Here is a 22,137-nt window from a genome sequence, read left to right on the forward strand (position 1 = left end):
TTCTCCTCCATGTCTAAGTCCCTATTCTTACTCTGCTCTGTAGTAGACTATCTGTTGTGGCCTCTCCTCTCTGCCCCCATTCCCTGGGGGACTAAGCAAATCCTGGTGGAACACCCTGAATACATCCATTACCCCCATGGTCTCCCTCAGAGTCCCAGACCATCGCCTTGCCTAAATGTCAGCTCCTATTGCCTAGGAACAAATTATACCCAGAACTCCCAGAGGGGCCATACATCAGCACCCCAGAAGAACTTTCTAACCGGCAATACACACTCTTGAGAGGGCAACAGAGACCAAGGAACAAAACACATACCCAACAAAGACAAGATGAAATATTAATACCTAGAATTACAATCAGATGCCTCTGTGCCCATGTAAATATAAAACCTATTATATCCAAAACAAAATATTTCCAATAGATCTCATCAGCCTCATCACAGTAGGGTGATGAGTATTGCAGCACACTAAAGCATAAGACAACGACCTTAATATTTTAAACTTATAGATGTCCTTAAAGGGGAAATTCATAGATACTTTAAAGAAATCCATGAAAACACAATCAATGCAAGTAAATGAATAAGACATTTCAAGGCTTGAAAATTAAAACAGAATCAACAAAGAGGGAAATCTATAAATGAAAAATTTAGGAACTTAAAGAGGAACTTCAAGGGCAACCCTCACCCACAAGAAAACCAAAAAACAAACAAATAAAACAAGACCCTTAGCTATTGGATACGCAATAGAAAAAAAAATGGATATTTCAGTCAAAGAAAATGCTAAATCTAAAATACTCTTGCCACAAAACATCCAAGAAATCTGGGACACTATGCAAAGACAAAATCTATAAATAACAGAAATATAAGAAGGAGAAGAAACCCATGTCAAAAGCAAAGAAAATATTTTCAATAAGATCATGGACTCTCAAAGACTAGTATACCCTGCACGACTGTCAATCAAATAGATGTAGAAAATAGGACACTTAATGATAAAAACAAATTTAAACAATATTGACCCATAAATCCAGCCCTACATATGTGGCTAAAAGGAAAACTCCAACCTCAAGAAGTCAGCCATACCCAAGAAAATCCCAGAAAAGCCACAATAGACAATCCCAGACAAGCAAACCAATAGATCAATAGAGGAAACACATATAACAAAGCAACCAGAATCAACAAACACTATTCACTGATATCCCTCAACATCAACGGTTTCAATTCCCCAATTTAAAAATTCAGACTAACAGCTTGGATCTGAAAACAGAATCCATCCTTCTGTTGCTTCTAAGAAACACACATAATATCAAGGGTAGATATCACCTCAGGGTAAAAGGATGCTAAAAAAAGATATCCCAAGCAAATGAGCCTATGAATCAAGCTGGTGTAGCCATTTTAATAACTAACAAAATAGGCTTCAGAAGACATAGGGAAAAACATGATATACTCATTAAAGGATAATGTAATTTTTAATATCCATAGATCAAATACAAAACCACTTATATTCTTAAAAGAAATACTATCACAGCTTATACACATATTGACCCTCACACACTGATAGTAAGAAACTTCAATACTCCACTCTCACTAATAGACAGATAATCCAGAAAAACAAAATGAAATAAATAGTATTGTACTGGAGCTATTTAACTTTATTAACAAATGAACCTAACATATATTTACCAAACATTTCAACTCAGCACAGAAGCATATACTCTCTCATCAGCAACTCATGGAACCAAACTTTACCACATACTTGGATCCAAAGGGAGGCCCAGCATATAAAAGATAATTTAAATAACTCCCTGTATCTTTTCTGACCACCATGGATTAACAGAAACAATAAAAATCTTATAAATTCGTAGAAACTAATCAACTCACTACTCAATGAAAAATAGTCAAGACAGAAATTATAAACAAGTTGAATGTTTTACGTGATTAAATGAAAATGAATACACAATGTACCACAACTTAGGGGATACAATGAAGAAGATTCTAAGAGGCAAGCTTGATAGTATTAGTCCATGCATAGAAAAACTGGAGAGACTGAGGCCTTGATAGCACACCTTTAAGCTTTATAATAAAAAGAACATACAGCAAGGAAAAAAAAACAAATTCAGAGCTCATAAGGATAAAATAGAAACGAACAAATATCAGCAAAAAAATTACAAAGAATCAATAAAATTAAGAGTTGCTTGTTTTAACAGATATAGGTTGTTTAGTTTTGTGTTGAAGTCTTCAATCCACTTAACTTTAGTTTTGTGCATGGTGATTAATATGGATCTATTTGTGTTTTTCTACATGTAGACATCCAATTAGACCAGCACCATTTGTTGAGGGCGCTATCTTTTTCCATTGTGTGGTTTTGGCCTCTTCATCAAAATTCAAGTCTCCATAGGTGTGAGGGTTTATTTCTGGGTTTTCGATTTTATTCCAGTGATCAACCAGCCTATTTCTATGCCACTACCATGCAGTTTTTATTACTGTTGCTCTATAATACAACTTGAGATCAGGGATGACGATTTCTCTGGAAGATCTTTTATTGTATAGGACTGTCTATGCTATTCTGGGTTTTTTGTTTGTTTGTTTGTTTGTCTCCATATGAAGTTGAGAATTGATCTTTCAAAGTCTGTAAAGAGTTGTGTAGGTATTTTGATAGGGATTGCATTAAATCTTCAGATTGCCTTTGGTAAGATGGCCATTTTTATTACATTGTTCTTCCCAATCTGTGGGAAGAGCCTTGAACCCAATAGCTCAGGCTCTAAGACCAACAATTAATAAATGGCACCTCATGAAACTGAAAAGCTTCTGTAAGGCAAAGGACACTGTCAACAGAAGAAAAGGACAGCCTACAGAATGGGGAAAGATCTTCACCAACCCTGCATCCCAAAAAGGACTAATATCCAAAATATATAACGAACTCAAGAAATTAAACACCACCAAAGCAAATAATCCAATTTAAAAATGGAGTACAGAGCTAAGCAGAGAATTCTCAACAGAGCAATCTCTAATGTCCTAGAAACATTAAGAATGCTCAATGTCCTTCTTCCTCAGGGAAACACAAATCAAAACAACTCTGAGACATCATCTTACACATATCAGAATGGCTAAGATTAAAGTCTCAAGTTATAGCACATGCTGGCAAGGATGTAGAGAAAAGGAAACACTTCTCCATTGCTGGTGGGAGTGCAAACTTACACAGCTACTTTGGAAATCAATCTGGAAGTTTCTCAGAAAACTGACAATAGTGCTACCTCAAGACCCAGCTATATCACTCCTGGGCATATACTTGAAAGATGATCCACCACACAACAAGGACATTTGCTCAACTATGTTCACAGCAGCTTTGTTTATAATATCCAGAATCTGGAAACAACCTAGATGCCTCTCAATCGAAGAATTGGTTAAGAAACTGTGGTACATTGACATAATGGAATACTGCTCACCTTTTAAAAACAAGGAAATCTTGAAATTTGCGGTCAAATGAATGAAACTAGAAAAGACCATGCTGCATGAAGACCCAGAACGACACGCATGGTACATACTCACTTCTACATGGATACTAGCCCAACATAGATGTCCTCTGAGTGGCAAAGATCAGGACAGACCATGAATTCACAGAAGTACTCTGTGGAGCACTGAGAGTTTTGTGGAAGAGGTCTATGGGGAGAGGGATAGGGTGGAAGAGGGAGGGAGGGTAGGAATGGGAAGATATAAGTGAGGAGATAACAACCAGGTCGTGAAGTGAATAAGTTATAATTTTTAAAAGAGTTGCTTCTTTGAGAAAATTAGTAAGATTGACAAACCCTTAGCCTAATTACTAAGGTAGGGGCAAGAAGACTCAAATTAACAAAATTAGATATAAAAATGAGGACAGAACAACAGACCCAGAAGAGATCCAGAGTATCATAAGAGCATATTTTAAAAACCCGTACTCCACCAAATTGAAAAATCTAAAAGAAATGGATGCCTTTTTCCATACATGCCGACTACCACAGTTAAATCCAGATCAGACAAACAATTTAAATAAAGCTATTAGGTGAAATAGAAGCAGTCATTGAAAGTTTCACAAACAAAAACAAAAACAAAAACAAAAAAAACAAGGTCAGATGTCTGTAGTGTCAAATTCGATTGGGCTTTCAAAGGATAGTTAATCCCAGTACTCCTCAAGTGAGTCCATAAAACAGAAACAAAAGGAAAATAACAATATCCCAATTCATTTTACAAAAACAAAGTTACTCTGATACCTAAACAATTTAAACACTCAACAAACAAAGATAATTACAGACCAATTTCCCTTATGAACATAGATGCAAAATTACTCAATAAAATACTTTCAGATTGAATCAAAAAACATATCAAAAAGGTCATCCACTATAATCAAGTAGGCTTCTGTAAGGCAGAAGACACTGTCAAGAGAACAAAGCGACAGCCTACAGACTGGGAAAAGATCTTCACCAACCCTACATCTGACAAAGGTCTAATATCCAAAATATATAAAGAACTCAAGAAATTAAATACCACCAAACCAAATAACCCAATTGAGAAATGGGGCTCAGAACTAAACAGAGAGTTCTCAATAGAGGAATATCAAATGGCTGAGAAACACTTAAAGAAATGTTCAATGCCTTTAGTCATCAAAGAAATGCAAATCAAAATTACTCTGAGATTCCATCTTATACCCATCAGAATAGATAAGATCAAAAATTCAAGTGATATCACATGCTGGCGAGGATGTGGAGAAAAAGGAACACTCCTTCATTGCTGGTGGGAATGCAAACTTGTACAACCACTTTGGAAATCTATCTGGTGCTTTCTCAGAAAACTGGGAATAAGGCTTCCTCAAGACCCAGCTAGATGTGAGGACATCCTACTGAGACTCTAGGTAAGAGAAATATAGGAGATGGGCAAATAGAAGGACCCAGAGGGTCCTAGAAACCTACAAGAACACCCCGATGGGTGGATCGGGGCCCAGAGAGTCTGTTCAAACCATTGCACTAACCAAGGACAATACAATAGTAAACACTGAACCCCTACTCTGATCTACCCAATGGACAGGACGTTCTCCACAGTTATGTGGAGAGTGGGGCCTAAATTTGACATGAACTCTGTTGCTCTATATTTGACCACTTTCCCTTGGTGGGGAGGCTTGATGTCACTCAAAGAAAGAATAAGCAGGCTACCAAGATGAGACTTGATAGCCTATGACCATATAGTGGGGGAGGAGGTCCCCCTCCATCATAGACCTTGGGGGTGGGGGGTGAGGTGGGAAATAGGGTGAAAGTGGGAGGGAGGGAGGAACGGAAGGATGCAAGTGATGGGATAACAATTTAGTTGTAATCAGAATAAATTAATAAACAGTTTTTTTAAAAACCAAGCTATTCCACTCTTTGGAATATACCCAGAAAATTCTCCACCACACAACAAGGACATATATGCTCAACTATGTTCATAGAGCCTTTATTCATAATAGCCAGAACCTGGAAACAGCCTAAATGTCCCCCAATTGAAGAATGGATAAAGAAACTGTGGTACATTTACACTATGGCATACTACTCAGCTATTAAAAACAAGGAATCAAGGAATTCCTGAAATTTGTAGACAAATATATCGAGCTAGAAATGATCATGAGTGAGTTAACTCAGAAGCAGAAAGACTCACATGGTATATACTCATTTATAATTGGGTCTTTTGATTGGTTGAGTGTTCCTATGGGATTTCTGAGTGTGGGAACAGATGGGTCTCTGTCCCTTGCGCCTTCTCTTAGACTCTTTTTTCTTCTGTTTGTTTGTTTCGTCCAATTCCAATGTGTTAGTTTTTGTCTTATTTTCTTATTTTTTTAATTTTTATTTCATTATAATCCTATAGAAGCCTTTTGATTTTTCTAATAAGGGACAGAAAAAGGGTGGTCTGGATGGGAGAGGAGTTGGGGAGGAGCTGGGAGGAGTAGCGGGAGGAGAAATAATCACAATATCTTATGTGAGAAAACAAAATCTGTTTTCAGTAAAAGGGGGAAAATGAAAAACCTTAGGTGAATGGGTTTCCTAGTGTTTCAGCCCACCACAGACCAGAAACAGAATAGTTTCTGTAAAGACTTCTGGGGACTGCTACCCAAACAGGACTTGAGACAAGCAATGCCCTGGAACTGACAGGTCAATGCCAGGTCAGCATGAGCAAACTGGTCCCTGCTTGTCCTTGGGCGTGCACAAACCTAGAAACACTTTGACTTACTGCGTATGGAAACAAGAAATTATATTGTGCATTTTAAAAAATACGTTTTAGGAAATGCCTTTAAATGTTTAAAGTGCTGATATTCTAAGAAATAGTGTTCATTAATTTGGAATTTCACTTTTATACTATAGCATTGTCTCTGAGGAAGTTAGCTAAACGAAGCACACACATCTATTAATAGTCTCTTGCTAATTTAGGTTTTGAGCTCTCTGGATGTTAATTGATTGTTTCCCATTTTCCTTATTAACAAGTTAGACTTTGGGGAGTAGTGAGATGAATTAATTACGTCGATGTGCTTAGACTTGCAGGGCTACAAAGGACCCTTAGCCATCATACCTTGAAGTGTCCCTCCCTGAGGCTGTTGCTCCTCCCTTCGCCAGGGTCCTGCGTAGGTTCCTTCTGTCTTAGCTCTGGCCTTCCTTCCCCAGGGTCCCTGTAACTTAGTAAGGGGAACCCCTAACCTATTTCCTTTGGTCTCATCTAAGTGTTTGTCACGTTTCATTCACCACCTCTGTAATCTCATGCCTGTGAGTTGTTTATCTTCTTTCTCAAGAATATGAACCTTGAGGACACAGCGGTATCTTCATTGCCTACAAAAACCTCAGTTCCTTGAGGTGTGTAATGGATACATGGTAAATTTTCTTTCTATGAAGGACGTGAACTGCCTGTCTTCCCTGCTCCGCGGGACTAAAATCTTCTGAAGCCGGGAGGCAAACTAGATGGGTCTTGCTTCAAGTTGTGTCTGTCCAGAACTGTGTTCACATGAAGCAGAGGCAGCGAATGCACTCCTGATTTCGCACCCTTAGTTTCCCACGATGCAGTAGCCAACAAGTCCTAGCAATTAGATTTAAATAAATCCCAAATGAGGCATTAGTCCAATGAACAGTGGGAGAGAATCAAGAAGGCCGATTCACAGTTGGCGCTACTATTTGAGTACTATTTGACGAGCTGAAAGACAAGCCTAGCTCTCTCTATACCTCCCCAGTGTAAAGTCTATATGAAGAAGTGTGGTTTACAGAAAGAAAAAAAAAAAACCAGCTTCAGATGAAGCAGAGAGAGCAACAGTGCAAGCCTTCCAGAAAGAAAATAATAAGAGTTTGAGTGCAAAGAAACAGCAATTGATAGAAAATAAGGGTCACTCAGGGCAGTCTCCTTTGCCCCTCAGCCTTTGAGTTTTCATTACCATTTTCTCCCACAGGCCACAAATACCTGGTGCCCTGTCTGCTGTCCTTGTTTTCTTTATTATAACAGATTCAATCTTAAGTTTCAATGAAATATTGATGTGCTCCTCCTAGAAGGGCAGTCCAAAGTTTCACACTGTGAATTATGCAGCTGTTTTCTACAATCCACTGAAAAGCTGTGGCTTTCCTGGAACAGCTAGCTGCAGCTATGGCTCTTCAGGAAGGGCAGTTCATATGCCTTCGCACTTCAAAAGGCTCTGCCTTTTATTGACATTTGTCCTGAAAGCCAAAGAAAGTTCCATGTTCTCACTAATGACATACTCACCCCATGAGATTGTGCAGGACATAAATATTCATCAGAACTGAGCCTTGTGTATTTCTGAGAGTTGACTAGATAAGGTCAATAACAAATCATGTTAGAAATGTGTTCATTTGAACCAAACAGTGAATCTATTTGTCCTGAAAATTAGCATGGAGATAGAAATTATGAAGGACATTTTTATTTATATAAAACTTGTACCTGCTAATTTTTATTCCTACATTAGTCATTTGTATGATAATTACCAAAACACAGAATTTTATACACAAGAAATTTTATACTTTGTCTTAATTTATGACTCTTTAAGATTTTTTATAAACCCTCTGCTTGACATTGAAGATATCTATACTCCTAAAAGTGCCTAGAGAAGTGGTGTAATTATGTTAAATTCCTTGTTACAGAGATGCTAAAAATACTAGTACTCCATGAAGACAAAAGGTATAATAGAAAAAAGATAATGGTCTGAGAAGAGTGTGTCAGTAGCATTGCCACATGTGATTAACAAAGCATAGTTTTTGGGGTTTTTTTTTGTTTGTTTGTTTTGTTTTTGTTTTGTTTTGTTTTGTTTGTCGTCTGCTTTTATTTTTTAATTTTTAATTTTTTTTAATTAATTTATTCTTGTTACATCTCAATGGTTATTCCATCCCTTGTGTCCTCCCATTCTTCCCTCTCTCCCATTTTCCCATTATTCCCCTCCCCTATGACTGTTCCTGAGGGGGATTACCTCCCCCTGTATATGCTCATAGGGTATCAAGTCTCTTCTCGGTAAACTGCTGTCCTTCCTCTGAGTGCCACCAGGTCTCCCCCTGCAGGGGACATGGTCAAATGTGAGGCACCAGAGTACGTGAGAAAGTCATATCCCACTCTCCACTCAAGTGTGGAGACTGTTCTGACCATTGGCTAGATCTGGGTAGGGGTTTAAAGTTTACCACCTGTATTGTCCTTGGCTGGTGCCTTAGTTTGAGCGGGACCCCTGGGCCCAAATCTGCCTATCATAATGTTCTACTTGTAGGTTTCTAGGACCCTCTGGATCCTTCTACTTTGCCATTCTCCCATGCTTCTCTCATCTAGAGTCCCAATAGGATGCCCTCCCCTCCGTCCCAGTTTCCTGGTAAGTGAAGGCTTTCATGGAACATGCCCCTTGGGCTAGTATGCAGATATAAGTGAGTATATACCATTTAAGTCTTTCTGCTTTTGGGTTAACTCACTCATTATGATCATTTTTAGCTCAATACATTTATCCACAAATTTTGGGAATTCCTTGTTTTTAATAGCTGAGTAGTATTCCATAGTGTATATGTACCACAGTTTCTTTATCCATTCTTCTACTGAGGGACACTTAGGCTGTTTCCATGTTCTGGCTATTATGAATAACGCTGCTATGAACATGGTTGAGCAAATTTTCTTGTTGTATGCTGGAGCATCTTCTGGGTATATTCCAAGAGTTGAATAGCTGGGTCTTGAGGAAGCCCTATTCCCATTTTTCTGAGATAGCCCCAGATAGATTTCCAAAGTGGCTGTACTAGTTTGCATTCCCACCAGCAATGAAGGAGTGTTCCTCTCTCCCCACATCCTCACCAGCATGTGGTGTCACTTGAGTTTTTGATCTTAGCCATTCTGATGGGTGTAAGATGGAATCTCAGAGTTGTTTTGATTTAAAGCTTAGTTTTTAACAAAAGAAAATATTCTTGTTGGGCCATTTATACCATTTATCTTTTTTTGTTTGTTTGTTTTAGTTTTGTTTATTTTTTATTAATTTATTCTTGTTACATCTCAATGGTTATCCCATCCCTTGTATCCTCCCATTCTTCCCTCCCTCCCATTTTCCCCTTACTCCCCTCCCCTATGACTGTGCCTGAGGGGGACTTCCTCGCCCTTTATATGCTCATAGGGTATCATTTCTCTTTAACACTAAACATTTCTTTCATCAAAAGGAATTTAGATTTCTTACAGAAATATTCCCCCCCTCTTCTATACATGCATCTAGATATTCCTGTATTATTGTTAATAAATATCTATCTATTCATAACCAAAAACTCTTGAGCATTTGAAGGATAAGTTAAAGATTTTCCAAGAAACTTAACTCTATTTCAAGAAAAAGAGGGCGGGGTATTTGCTAGAAATACAGACGCTCAGCTGATTTGAAGGATGGCAATGCTTTTCAAGTTTAGCATCATAACAAATCAGGATGTGCAGCTGTACATGAAAAAAATCAAGTGGGAATTGTAGATAACATGAGGAAAGGTGTTTAATATCTGTGTTATATCCCAGATATTATTTCCCTCTATTTCACCTAGTTACATCTGAGTTGTGCTGTGCCCTAAAGGAACATTTTTTTTCTGCAGACTACACAAGGAATGCTTTTAGGAGAAGCATGAGCTCAGTCCTTTTTCACAGACTAACTGTATTTATGTTTCAAAACCTGCCATATCTATAGGAAAGAAAAACTTCAGAATTTGATTATTTGAAAGCAAAAACTTTTCTGTACTTCATAGCATATAAAATTATTGCAACAATACCTAGCATGCATGTGAATTACGCTGATGCTGTCGTATTCATGCTTTGTGCTTGAACACCCCACATTCCACTCAGTGCATTAGTGGGATATTCTTAGATCATGTAGACACCGCATTGCATCAGGGAATATAGCCCTTTCTTCTAAGTTATTAGTAGTCTGACCTCTACTCACTATTTCATGTTGAGGAAAAGCCATAATTAGACTAGCTCCAATTAGCCACCTGACAGCTAAATTGCACATTGTCCTCAGCAGAAGATGTAAAATAATAGAGATCATTGCTTGAGGGTGGGGGCAGGCAGACAAGACATACTGCAGAGAGAACAAAACAGGAATTTCATGGGAAGAAATATAACAAGAGACACTGAAGGCCATGGGGGAAATAAAGAGTTTACTTGTATAAAAAAAAACAAAAACAAAAATACTTACAGCCCATGACCCACATTATAATTATGAGAGAGAGACAGAGAGAGACAGAGACAGAGAGACAGAAAGACAGAGAGATTGAGAAACAATTATGTTGGGGACCTTTAAGAGAAGGTGTCACTATGTAGCCCAGGCTAGCCTCAAAATGAGAGTAATTCCTCCTGTCTCAGACTTCTGAATGTTGAGATTATAGGTATGAGCCACAACACTTAGAAATACATAGTTTTTAAACATTTTAAGTCCACATTAAAATTGAGGAGAAAAATAACAAATGTCCGAAAAGTCCACACATCCTTTTTTTTTTCTACTACATGGAGGCCCCTCAGCTATCAACCCCACACAGCATGCAGCTGTGCTCGCTGAAGTCCATGGAACTATATTGATATCCAGTATCAAACACAGTCCATGGTGTTCATGAAGATTCAGTCTTAGTATCATGTATTCTGTCTATCATTGCATAATCCTGCAGAATAATTTTACTTCTCTAAAACTCCTGTTTACTATGTTCTTATTCCACCTCCAAGTACTGGCAACCACTGATCTTTTACTGCCCCCAGATCTTTATCTTCACCATAATATCTTTTGGTTGGAAGCACACAGTATGCAGTCTTTCAGTTTAGTCTCGCTTACTAATATGCATGGAAGTTTCTTCCCTGTTTTTGTGGCTTAGTAGCCCATTTCTGGTTTTTCTAAATAGTATTGTGTTGCGTTATCTGATATATGTGCACATGATAAATCACAGCACATGTACTCACCACGTGAAAGATACCATGGTTGCTTCCAAGTGTGGGAAACTATGAGCAAGGCTTCTATGAACATTAACTGATATTTTTACAGACATATGTTTTCAAATAATTGGGAAAGATAAATTATAAATATCACAGAAAACTGGTAATACATATAATATATATACAACAAGAAGTGTTAGTGTGGGCCAGTATGGGTTGGAAAGGAGGGGAGAAGGGTGTATCAGGAAAATGGGCGGGATGGTTGGACCAGGAGGAAAAGAAGGAGTGGAGTTGCAATTGGGATGTAAAATGAACAAATAAAAACATTAATGGAAACTGGGCATGGTGGTGCACATCTTTAATCCTAGTACTCGGGAGTCAGAGGCAGGTGGATCGCTGTGAGTTCAAGGCCAGCCTGGTCTACAAAGTGAGTCTAGGACAGCCAAGGCTAAACAGAGAAAGCCTGTCTCAAAAAAAAAAAAAAAAAAAAAAAAGAAAAAAGAAAAGAAGTATTAGTGGCCAGTGGAAGAGATTAGACAAGAACACCATTGATCTAGACTATATACATCTATCCTAAAATGCTCTAAACAGCTTTCTTTCTGTCTCACAATTTTCTGTGTAACCCTGATCTTAACATTTGTAAATATCTTATTCAGTCTCTGTTAGCTCTTGGGGTATATCATGCTCTCTGCTGTCAGAATACCATGATAGTTCCCTTATCATATGCCAGTAGCACTAACCCATTGATACATCCACAGCTGAAGTCTATGCCTCTTTTCTACAGAAACCATCCCTAGCAACTTTTTAGGAAGTCCTGCCACACCTCACACTGTCATTGTTATAAATGTTCCATGCCAACTTCTTCAACACAGCCAACTATACTTAGTAAAATCTGAACAAAATGGAGCTTCCAAATTACAATGTTTCTACTTGGGATTTTTTTCCAGGAGTAACAAAGTGGTATAAGATTAGAAGACAGCACTTTAAGCTTTGAAATTTGATCTTCAGAGTTGGAGTGTTATACATGTGACAATAATCTATTACAATCTCAGATGCAGGAAGACAAACACTGAGAGAGATCTCATTTAAATGGAAAATCTAAACTAGGAGCATTTATAAAGTAAAGAGGAAAATATAGGTACCAGGAATTCTGAAGGAGGTTACTGAGAAAAGACCTGATATTGATCAAAGGATACAAATGTTCAGCTAGATTGGAGGAAGGAATTCTGATGATCTATTTAGTGGAATTCCCAGTATAATTACTACTGGTCTACTATATAACTTAGAACTGCTTAAACATTAGATTTTAGATGTTCTCACCATAGGAATTATTTTTATAAATTAATGTGAACTATGATAAGCAACATGTTAGCTAAATTAATTTAAAGATTTTATGACATTTAATATATTAAATGGTCACAGTCTACCCTATAGAGATACACAAACTGTTATTTGTCTTGAAATTTTTAAAATAAAGATATTTTAAAATAATTTTAGGATTGTCCATATAGTTCAGGGATACAGTGGGTTCTACACAATCATGAGGACCAAGGTTTTGTGATCCCAGAACCAGCAAGCATGATGCAGAGATAAAATATCTCTGGGTAGCCAGTCTAATTGATCAGCAATTTCTAGTTTTATTGAGTGACTCCCACCCCCCCAAAAAAAAATACAAACCATAATCAGCTTCAAGCCTCCACACCCATGTTCATAAATATGCATGCACATATATTCACACCTGCCCCCACACAAATGCATAGATGCATAGACGTATACATAACACACACACACACACACACACACACACACACACACACACATTTCAAAAATTTAGATTAGTCTAGCAACAGATTGGAGCAAAGATGCTAAATATGAAATGCCAAAAATGAAATACTGTAATTAACACTTACATTTTAAACTGAACAAAGCTTTATTTGTGATCTATAATTGTCAACCATCCTTATGTGAAAAATAGATTATAGTGTGGTAATTTCTTAGAAAATACATGAGAAATGAAATCCTTACATAAACTAATCTAAGAATGTTTTAATCCTTGGAAGTATGTTAAACTATGGATTAAAACTATAAAAAAAAATCTTCCACTGCAAAACTTATAAAAATAAGATCTAAATATCATAAATTATTCTTTTAGTTCAGTAGAGATTTTGACTATAAAATAGTTAAACTCATTTTGCCGATATTAAATAACAGTAGAATACCAGTATAAGACATATCTATTTCCTTATAAATGAATGAATGAATGAATGAATGAATGAATGAATAAGCTACTAACAACAATAATCTGGTACATTTTAGCTACCAGACATTTTGCAAAGCAACTGGACAATAACATCAGAATGGAAGTCAGGGAAGATGTTTTGTTGTAGAAGAGGTTTTGCCTATGTTTCCGCAGATGATTAAAGACTATGAGTTCCATCAAAATTGATGAAGATTGGCTCTGAATAAGAGAAGCTTCACATGAAAGGTGGAGTCAATAAAGGAAGAGATGCAGAAAACTAGAAATGCACATAACACAGAAAACTGTGCCCTCTGCATAGGGGCAGCTCCACAAACTGGCTAAAAAAGCACAGATCATTCATGAGGCCAGCAGACTGGAAAAACTTTGATGGTGAAAATCTCTTCCCTAGTGTTAAGACATTTCCTGAGTTCCATTCTGGTGTTAAAACATTTTTAAGGTATACAGGTTGGTCTGATTCAGAAGAGTTTTTGTTTGTTTTTTGTTTTGTTTTCCTATAACCCAGTGTCTTTCAGTTAATCGTACTCTCCCTTTCTGTTGACGAAGGTACAATTAGATCTTCATTAATCCACACATAAAATAGACACTTAGGCACTGGTATTCCATGCCCTGCTCCCTGAAAGCAAGCCAAGCTTCTTGCGCATTCTTAATGTGCTGTCTGTCTTGATTCTTAATTTCATTAGGCACTACAGATTCACATATAAGCACTTCCTGTTCTCTTACTTCCTCTGTCTTGCATCTCTTAAGCCTTTGTATTGTCATAGTTAATTTTTTTGTTATTGTACAGCTGGTTTTTTTTAAACCTTTCTGAGAGGAAATATATAAAGATTGTAACTGAAAGGAGGAATGGGCTTACTCCAGTGCTCACAACTGCAATAAGTACAGCAATGACTTTTTCAAGTGATATTTCTATCCCCTCAATCCCTACCTTTGGTCTTAAGGGAACTGAGATGGAGCTTCCCACTTTTTACTGCAGGAAAAGTCTGTCTATATAATTAAAATTGTCTTTTGGTGTGGCTTTCTGTGATTCACTGTCTTGGAGGCTCCTTGCTCTGGGTGGGATCAAGGCTCCCATGGCTCTGGAGTCTCACAAATCTCTCTGGACACCCAACTGAACTCAAAGAACAGATGCCCCCTCTAGAAACGATCTCAGGTGAATGTCTTCTGTGCAGCTTTCTGTCAAGTATCTCTTGTCTTTGTGACATTTCTGTCTGCTGTCCTTTGCTTTTTGCAGTGTTGGTGGGCTTCCTTCCTCTCCAATCACACTGGGTGCCAATTGTAAAAATATCTTTTATTCACCAGATGTAATTTTTGTCTCAGATGCTTACTGCTGAATAAGCTCAGTCCTTTCTACTTCGTTCGGAGCTCTGGCTGCCTGGTTCAACTCAGCTGTTCTAGCTCAAACTCCTCTCCAATTGGACTAATTCAATATGGCTCCTCATTGAATTGCGCTGCTTGGCTGCAAACTAACTCTGGCAATTTTTGTTCTAATCTTCTGGCTTCTTCTTATTCTCTGATTTCAACTGCTTCTGCATGAACTCATGAATGAATTCAACTCTACTGCACTGCACCCACTCAGCTCCCAACTGACTGACCTGAACTCAACTCAACTGTACCGTCTCCCTTACTGAACCCTCTACTGTACTCCACTGTATTGTCTTCTCTACTCTCTATCTCTCTATGCAACCTACTCTATTGTCTCAACTCTACTGTACTGCTCTTAAGGATCTTCTCTTTTCCTCCCTGTTCTTATAAGCCTTGGGCATATCTTATCTCTGACTCATTCTGTCCGATTTTTCACTGATTGTTCACTTTGTCTTCCCATCAATTAGCTGTCATTTTCAAATCATGGGTGCCTCCTCCTATAAGCTAACTTTATCTTCATCATTTGGGATTAAAGGTTTGTACTAAAGGTGTGTCTGCATTCCAGCCAGAGACTTTAAAGGTGTGTACCTGTTTGCATTCCAGCTGGATCACATAGACCTAGGCCTCTGAACTTGACCCCTTGTCAGAGCAGCCACGTTGTTGGATTAAAATTCCATGTAACAATAGCTTTTAGCTTATGCTTTGTCCCAAAATGACTACTGAAAGCCGTGAGACAGTTGAGGCATGCACTGATATTGGGGAAGGATGGCAGCTAACACTGCTCCTTCTGACAAGCATTTGTACTCCTCACTATAATAGCCCTGCTTTATAGACTGTCACACCATGGCCCAGGAATGTAGCCAATGCTTGACTACTTTGAATCACTCTCTAGTCTACAGAGGAAAATGATAAGGGCCTCCTGGTTGTGTAGTCATGTAGAGTGCTGTGAGCCCACCATGAGAAAGGCTTCTCTAGTTTATGGCATCATAAATCAGTGAGGAAACATTAACAAAAATATTCCCCATTCTCTGGAGGCCAATGAGATGTTTGAACAGGTAAACATGCTTGCTGCACAAGACTAAAGACTTAAGTTAGATAACAGTAGCTGCAGATTTTTGGAGAATTTTACCTTAAAATTCTAAGTTCATATATCCACAGCTGTGCTGGATGAAGAGAGAAAGTAACTGAAAACAGTCAGTTATTAATGTGCTGCTCTCGCTTTGTGGAAAAGAGTTTGGCTGTGTTCATTTATAATTAGGATGGTGTAGGGTAATAGTGATCTGGTTTTTATACCCACACAGACACCTTTCTAACTGTACCTGTGCTTAGCTCTATGACCTACATCAACATACATGTGAACCCAAAGGTCAATTACAAAGATAAGTACTCAATTGGCAAGGTTTTCTCTGTATTTAATCATTTTCATTCTTCAAGGGACTATGACATCATAGACCATCAACAAAGACAGGAATCATATGTCTTACTTGTAATTTAATAGTATGTTTAGTCACTGTCAAGTCAGGTAGTGCATAGCAATACACCTGGCAGGTGTCCTACTAATTTATTTGTTTATTTATTATGTATTCATTCATTCATTCATTCATTCATTCATTCACTGTGGTGATTGGGTTTTTCTTTTCTTTCTTTTTATTCACTTTATAGCCTGAACACAGCTCCCTCCCTCCTCTCTTCCCAGTCCGACCCCTTTCTCTATTCCCCACTTGTCTTATCATCAGAAAAGGGGAGGCCCTACCATGGGTTCTATACACCCTGGTACATCAAGCAGCAGCAGGACTAGGCACATCCTCTAACACTGAGGCCACATGAGACATCCCAGCTATATGAAAGGGATCCAAAGGGAGATAACAGGGTCAGAAACATCCCCCACTCCTATTGTTAGGGGATCCACATAAAGACCAAGTTGCACATCTGCTACACACATATGGGGAAGGGTGTCTAGGCCCAGCCCATTCATGCTCTTTGATTTGTGGTTCTGTGTCCCAGGCTGCAGGACAAATCAAACCAGGGTTCACCTGAAAGAGGGGTTGCGGATTGAAAATGGGAACAGAGGCGTGAGAAAATTGAGTCAAGTCTGGAAATTTCTGATCACGACTCTGGTGGAACTCAGAGCAGACTACCAAGAAGAGACTTGATACCCTATGAGCATATACAGGAGGAGGATGTCCCCCTGAGTCACAGTCATAAGGGAGGGGAGTAAAGGGGAAATGGGAGAGAGAGAGAGGAATGGGAGGGTACAAGGGATGGAATAACAATTGAGATATAATATGAATAAATTAATAAAATATATTTTTTAAAAGACTCTTTAATGCCGACGAGTAAGACTTTGTAGCAAGGTCAACAGGATCTATTCTAATCCCACTTTCCCTAGCCCCCACGCAAGAATACAATAGCCTGAATAGCTCCCTGTAAGAACTTTCTTAATCCTCTGGATAGTTCCCTGTAAGAACTTCCCTATTTCTTATCAAAGGTAAATAATCCAAAGATAACCTAGAACACAAGACCTCCTTCAGCAAAAGTCAACAAATCAAAGGTCACAGCCTGCAGCCTAAGCACAGGATTTCTAACATGGCTGAATTTAGCATGGCTCCCCACAGTTCTGTCTCTGTGAGCCCCCATGGACCCAGGTTAGTTTTCTCTATAGGTCTTCTTGTGGCGTTCTTGATCCCACCAACTCCCTCAATCCTCCCAACTCTTCCAAAGTACTCCCTAAATTCAGCCTATTGTTTAGCTGTGGGTCAATGCATCTGTTTCCATCAGCTGCTGGATGAAACCTCTCAGAAGACAATTATGCTAATCCCCTTGTCTGTAAGCTTAGTAGACTAACATTAATAGTGTCAGGGGTTGGCTCTCTAATGTGGGGTGTCTCTCAAATTGGACCAGTCATTGTTTGGCCATTACCTCAATTTCTGTTCCATCTTAATCCCTGCTCTACTTGTAGGCAAGACAAATTTTGGTTTTATGGGTGCGTTGGTGTCCCCTTCCTCCACTGGAAGACTTGCGTAGGTATAGGATGTGGCCACTTCAGGCTTCATATCCCTCTCTGGTAGAAGTCTAAACTAGGGTTACCCCCATAGACTCCCAGAAGCCTCCCCACCCCAGAGATGCCCACCACTAATTTCTGCCTTTCTCCCAGCCTTCTCACGTCCACACTCCAGATAGCCACCCCTGTTCTGTTTCCTATTTCTCTCCCACCCAGTTCCCTCTCTCCATCTACTTCAGATGTCTATTTTGTTTCTCCTTTTGAGTGACATTCAAGCATCCTTCTTTGGACCCTCCTTGTTACTTGACATCTTTGGGTCTATGGATTATAACCTGGTTTATCCTGTACTTTATGGCAAATATCCACTTATAAGTGAGTAAATACCAAGTGTGTCTTTCTTTATATCTTATTTAAATCATACTCTTAGTTCCTGCACAAGCCTCTGGTTGTCATGTGACTTTGTAACCTGAACCAGAATATCTCTCATTGTTCGTTCTTCAGTTTCTACTCACTAAGGTAAAGGCAGCCCCAAAATCCTAAGATTGAGAGAATAACAATATCCAAATAGCAGGGAAAAAAATGTTAAAAGAACAAGTTATCCATAAATGAGATTAGATAAACAAGTGCTTTTATTTTATTATGGTTTTATTATCTTTGGTACTTTTTTTTATTATTAATTTATTCTTGTTACATCTCAATGGTATCCCATCCCTTGTGTCCTCCCATACTTCCCCTCCCTCCCATTTTCCCATTATTCCCCTCCCCTATGACTGTTCCTGAGGGGGATTACCTCCCCCTGTATATGCTCAGAGGGTATCAAGTCTCTTCTCGGTAAACTGCTGTCCTTCCTCTGAGTGCCACCAGGTCTCCCCCTCCAGGGGACATGGTCAAATGTGAGGAACCAGAGTACGTGAGAAAGTCATATACCACTCTCCACTCAAGTGTGGAGACTGTTCTGACCATTGGCTAGATCTGGGTAGGGGTTTAAAGTTTACCGCCTGTATTGTCCTTGGCTGGTGCCTTAGTTTGAGCGGGACCCCTGGGCCCAAATCTGCCTATCATATTGTTCTACTTGTAGGTTTCTAGGACCCTCTGGATCCTTCTACTATGCCATTCTCCCATGCTTCTCTCATCTAGTCCCAATAGGATGTCCTCCCCTCTGTCCCAGTTTCCTGGTAAGTGAAGGCTTTGGTGGGACATGTCCCTTGGGCTAGTATGCAGATATAAGTGAGTATATACCATTTAAGTCTTTCTGCTTCTGGGTTAACTCACTCATTATGATAATTTCTAGCTCAATCCATTTATCCACAAATTTTGGGAATTCCTTGTTTTTAATAGCTGAGTAGTATTCCATAGTGTATATGTACCACAGTTTCTTTATCCATTCTTCTATTGAGGGACACTTAGGCTGTTTCCATGTTCTGGCTATTATGAATAAGGCTGCTATGAACATGGTTGAGCAAATTTTCTTATTGTGTGCTGGAGAATCTTCAGGGTATATTCCAAGGAGTGGAATAGCTGGGTCTTGAGGAAGCCCTATTCCCATTTTTCTGAGATAGCACCAGATAGATTTCCAAAGTGGCTGTAAGAGTTTCCATTCCCACCAGCAATGAAGGAGTGTTCCTCTCTCCCCACATCCTCGCCAGCATGTGGTGTCGCTTGAGTTTTTGATCTTAGCCATTCTGATGGGTGTAAGATGGAATCTCAGAGTTGTTTTGATTTGCATTTCCCTGATGACTAAGGAGGTTGAGCATTTCTTTAAGTGTTTCTCAGCCATTTGATATTCCTCTGTTGAGAATTCTCTGCTTAGTTCCAAGCCCCATTTCTCAATTGGGTTATTTGGTTTGGTGGTGTTTAGCTTCTTGAGTTCTTTATGTATTTTGGATATTAGACCTTTATCAGATGTAGGGTTGGTGAAGATCTTTTCCCAGTCTGTAGGCTGTCGCTTTGTTCTCTTGACAGTGTCTCCAGCCTTTCAGAAGCTTCTCAGCCTCATGAGGTCTCATTTATTAATTGTTGACATTAAGGCCTGGGCTGTTGGTGTTCTGTTCAGGAAGTTGTCTCCTGTGCCAATATGTTCCAGGCTCTTCCCCACTTTTTCCTCTAAGTGACTTAGTGTCTCTGGTTTTATGTTGAGGTCTTTAATCCAGTTGGATTTGAGTTTTGTGCAAGGTGACAAATATAGGTCCAGTTGCATTTTTTTTTACACATAGACCTCCAGTTAGACCAGCACCATTTGTTGAAGATGCTATCCTTTTTCCATTGAATGGATTTGGCTTCTTTATCGAAAATCAAGTGACCATATGTGTGGGGATTCATATCTGTGTCTTCGATTCGATTACACTGATCAACAAGCCTGTTGCTGTACCAGTACCAAGCTGTTTTAATTACTATTGCTTTATAGTACAGTTTGAGATCAGGTATGGAGATTCCTCTGGAGCACCTTTTATTGTACAAGATTGTTTTAGCTATTCTGAGTTTTTTATTTCTCCACATGAATTTGAGAATTGATCTTTCAATATCTTCAAAGTATATTGTAGGTATTTTGATAGGAATTGCGTTGAATCTGTAGATTGCTTTTGGTAGGATGGCCATTTTTACTATGTTAATTTTCCCGATCCATGAGCAAGGAAGATCATTCCATCTTCTCATGTCATCTTCAATCTCTTTCTTCAGAGTTTTGAAATTTTTTTCAAACAAGTCCTTCACTTGCTTAGAGTGACTCCTAGATATTTTATATTGCTTGTGGCTAATGTGAAGGGTGTGGCTTTCCTAATTTCTTCCTCTGCAAGCTTGTCATTTGTGTATAGGAAGGCTACAGACTTTTTTGAGTTAATTTTGTATCCAGCCAATTTGCTGAAGGTGTTTATCAGCTTTAGGAGTTCTCTGGTGGAATTTTAAGGGTCACTTATGTACACTATCATATCATCTGCAAAGAGGGATAATTTGACTTCCTCCTTTCCCGTTTGGATACCCTTGATCTCCTTTTGTTGTCTTATTACTCTGGCTAGAACTTCAAGTACTATATTGAAGAGATATGGAGAGAGTGGGCAGCCTTGCCTTGTTCCCGATTTGACAAGAATTTCCTTGAATATCTCACCATTTACTTTGATTTTGGCTATTGGCTTGCTGTATATAGCCTTTATTATATTGAGGAAAGTGCCTTGTATCCCCGATCTCTCTAAAACTTTGAACGTGAATGGCTGTTTGATTTTATCAAATGCTTTCTCTGCATCTAAAGAGATGATCATGTGGTTTTCTATTTTCAGTTTGTTTATATGGTGGATTACATTGATGGATTTCCGTATATTAAACCATCCCTGTATGTCTGGTATAAAGCCTACTTGGTCATGATGAATGATATCTTTGATGTGCTCCTGTATTCGTTTTGCAAGTATTTTATTTAGTATTTTTGCATCGATGTTCATAAGAGAAATTGGTCTGAAATTCTCTTTCATTGTTGAGTCTTTGTGAGGTTTAGGTATCAATGAGACTATGGCCTCATAGAATGAATTTGGTAATTTTCCATCCATTTCTATCTTTTGTAGTAGCTTGAAGAGTATCGGTATTAGCTCGCCCTTGAAGGTCTGGTAGAATTCTGCACTGAAACCATCTGGCCCTGGGCTTTTTTTGGTTGGGAGACTATCAATGATGGCTTCTATTTCTGTAGGGGAAATGGGACTATTTACCTTGTTTATCTGTTCTTTACTCAACTTTGGCAAATGAAATTGATCAAGAAAATCGTCCATTTCCCTTAGATTTTCAAATTTTGTGGCATATATGCCTTCAAAGTAGGATCTTATGATTCTTTGTATTTCTTCAGTATCTGTTGTTATGTCTCCCTTTTAGTTTCTGATTTTGTTGATATCAATATTGTCTCTCTGCCTTTTAGTTAGTTTGGCTAACGGTCTGTCTATATTGTTGATTTTCTCAAAGAACCAGCTCTTGGTTTTGTTGATTCTTTGGACTGTTTTCTTAGGTTCTAATTTGTTAATTTCAGCCCTGAGTTTGATTATTTCCAGACGTCTACTCCTTTTGGGTGTTTCTGCTTCTTTTTTTTCTAGGGCTTCCAGTTGTGTTGTTAAGATGCTTATGTGCGATGTTTCCAATTTCTTTTTAAA

The sequence above is a fragment of the Acomys russatus genome, chromosome 22 (assembly GCF_903995435.1).
Source record: "Acomys russatus chromosome 22, mAcoRus1.1, whole genome shotgun sequence".
NCBI lineage: Eukaryota > Metazoa > Chordata > Mammalia > Rodentia > Muridae > Acomys > Acomys russatus.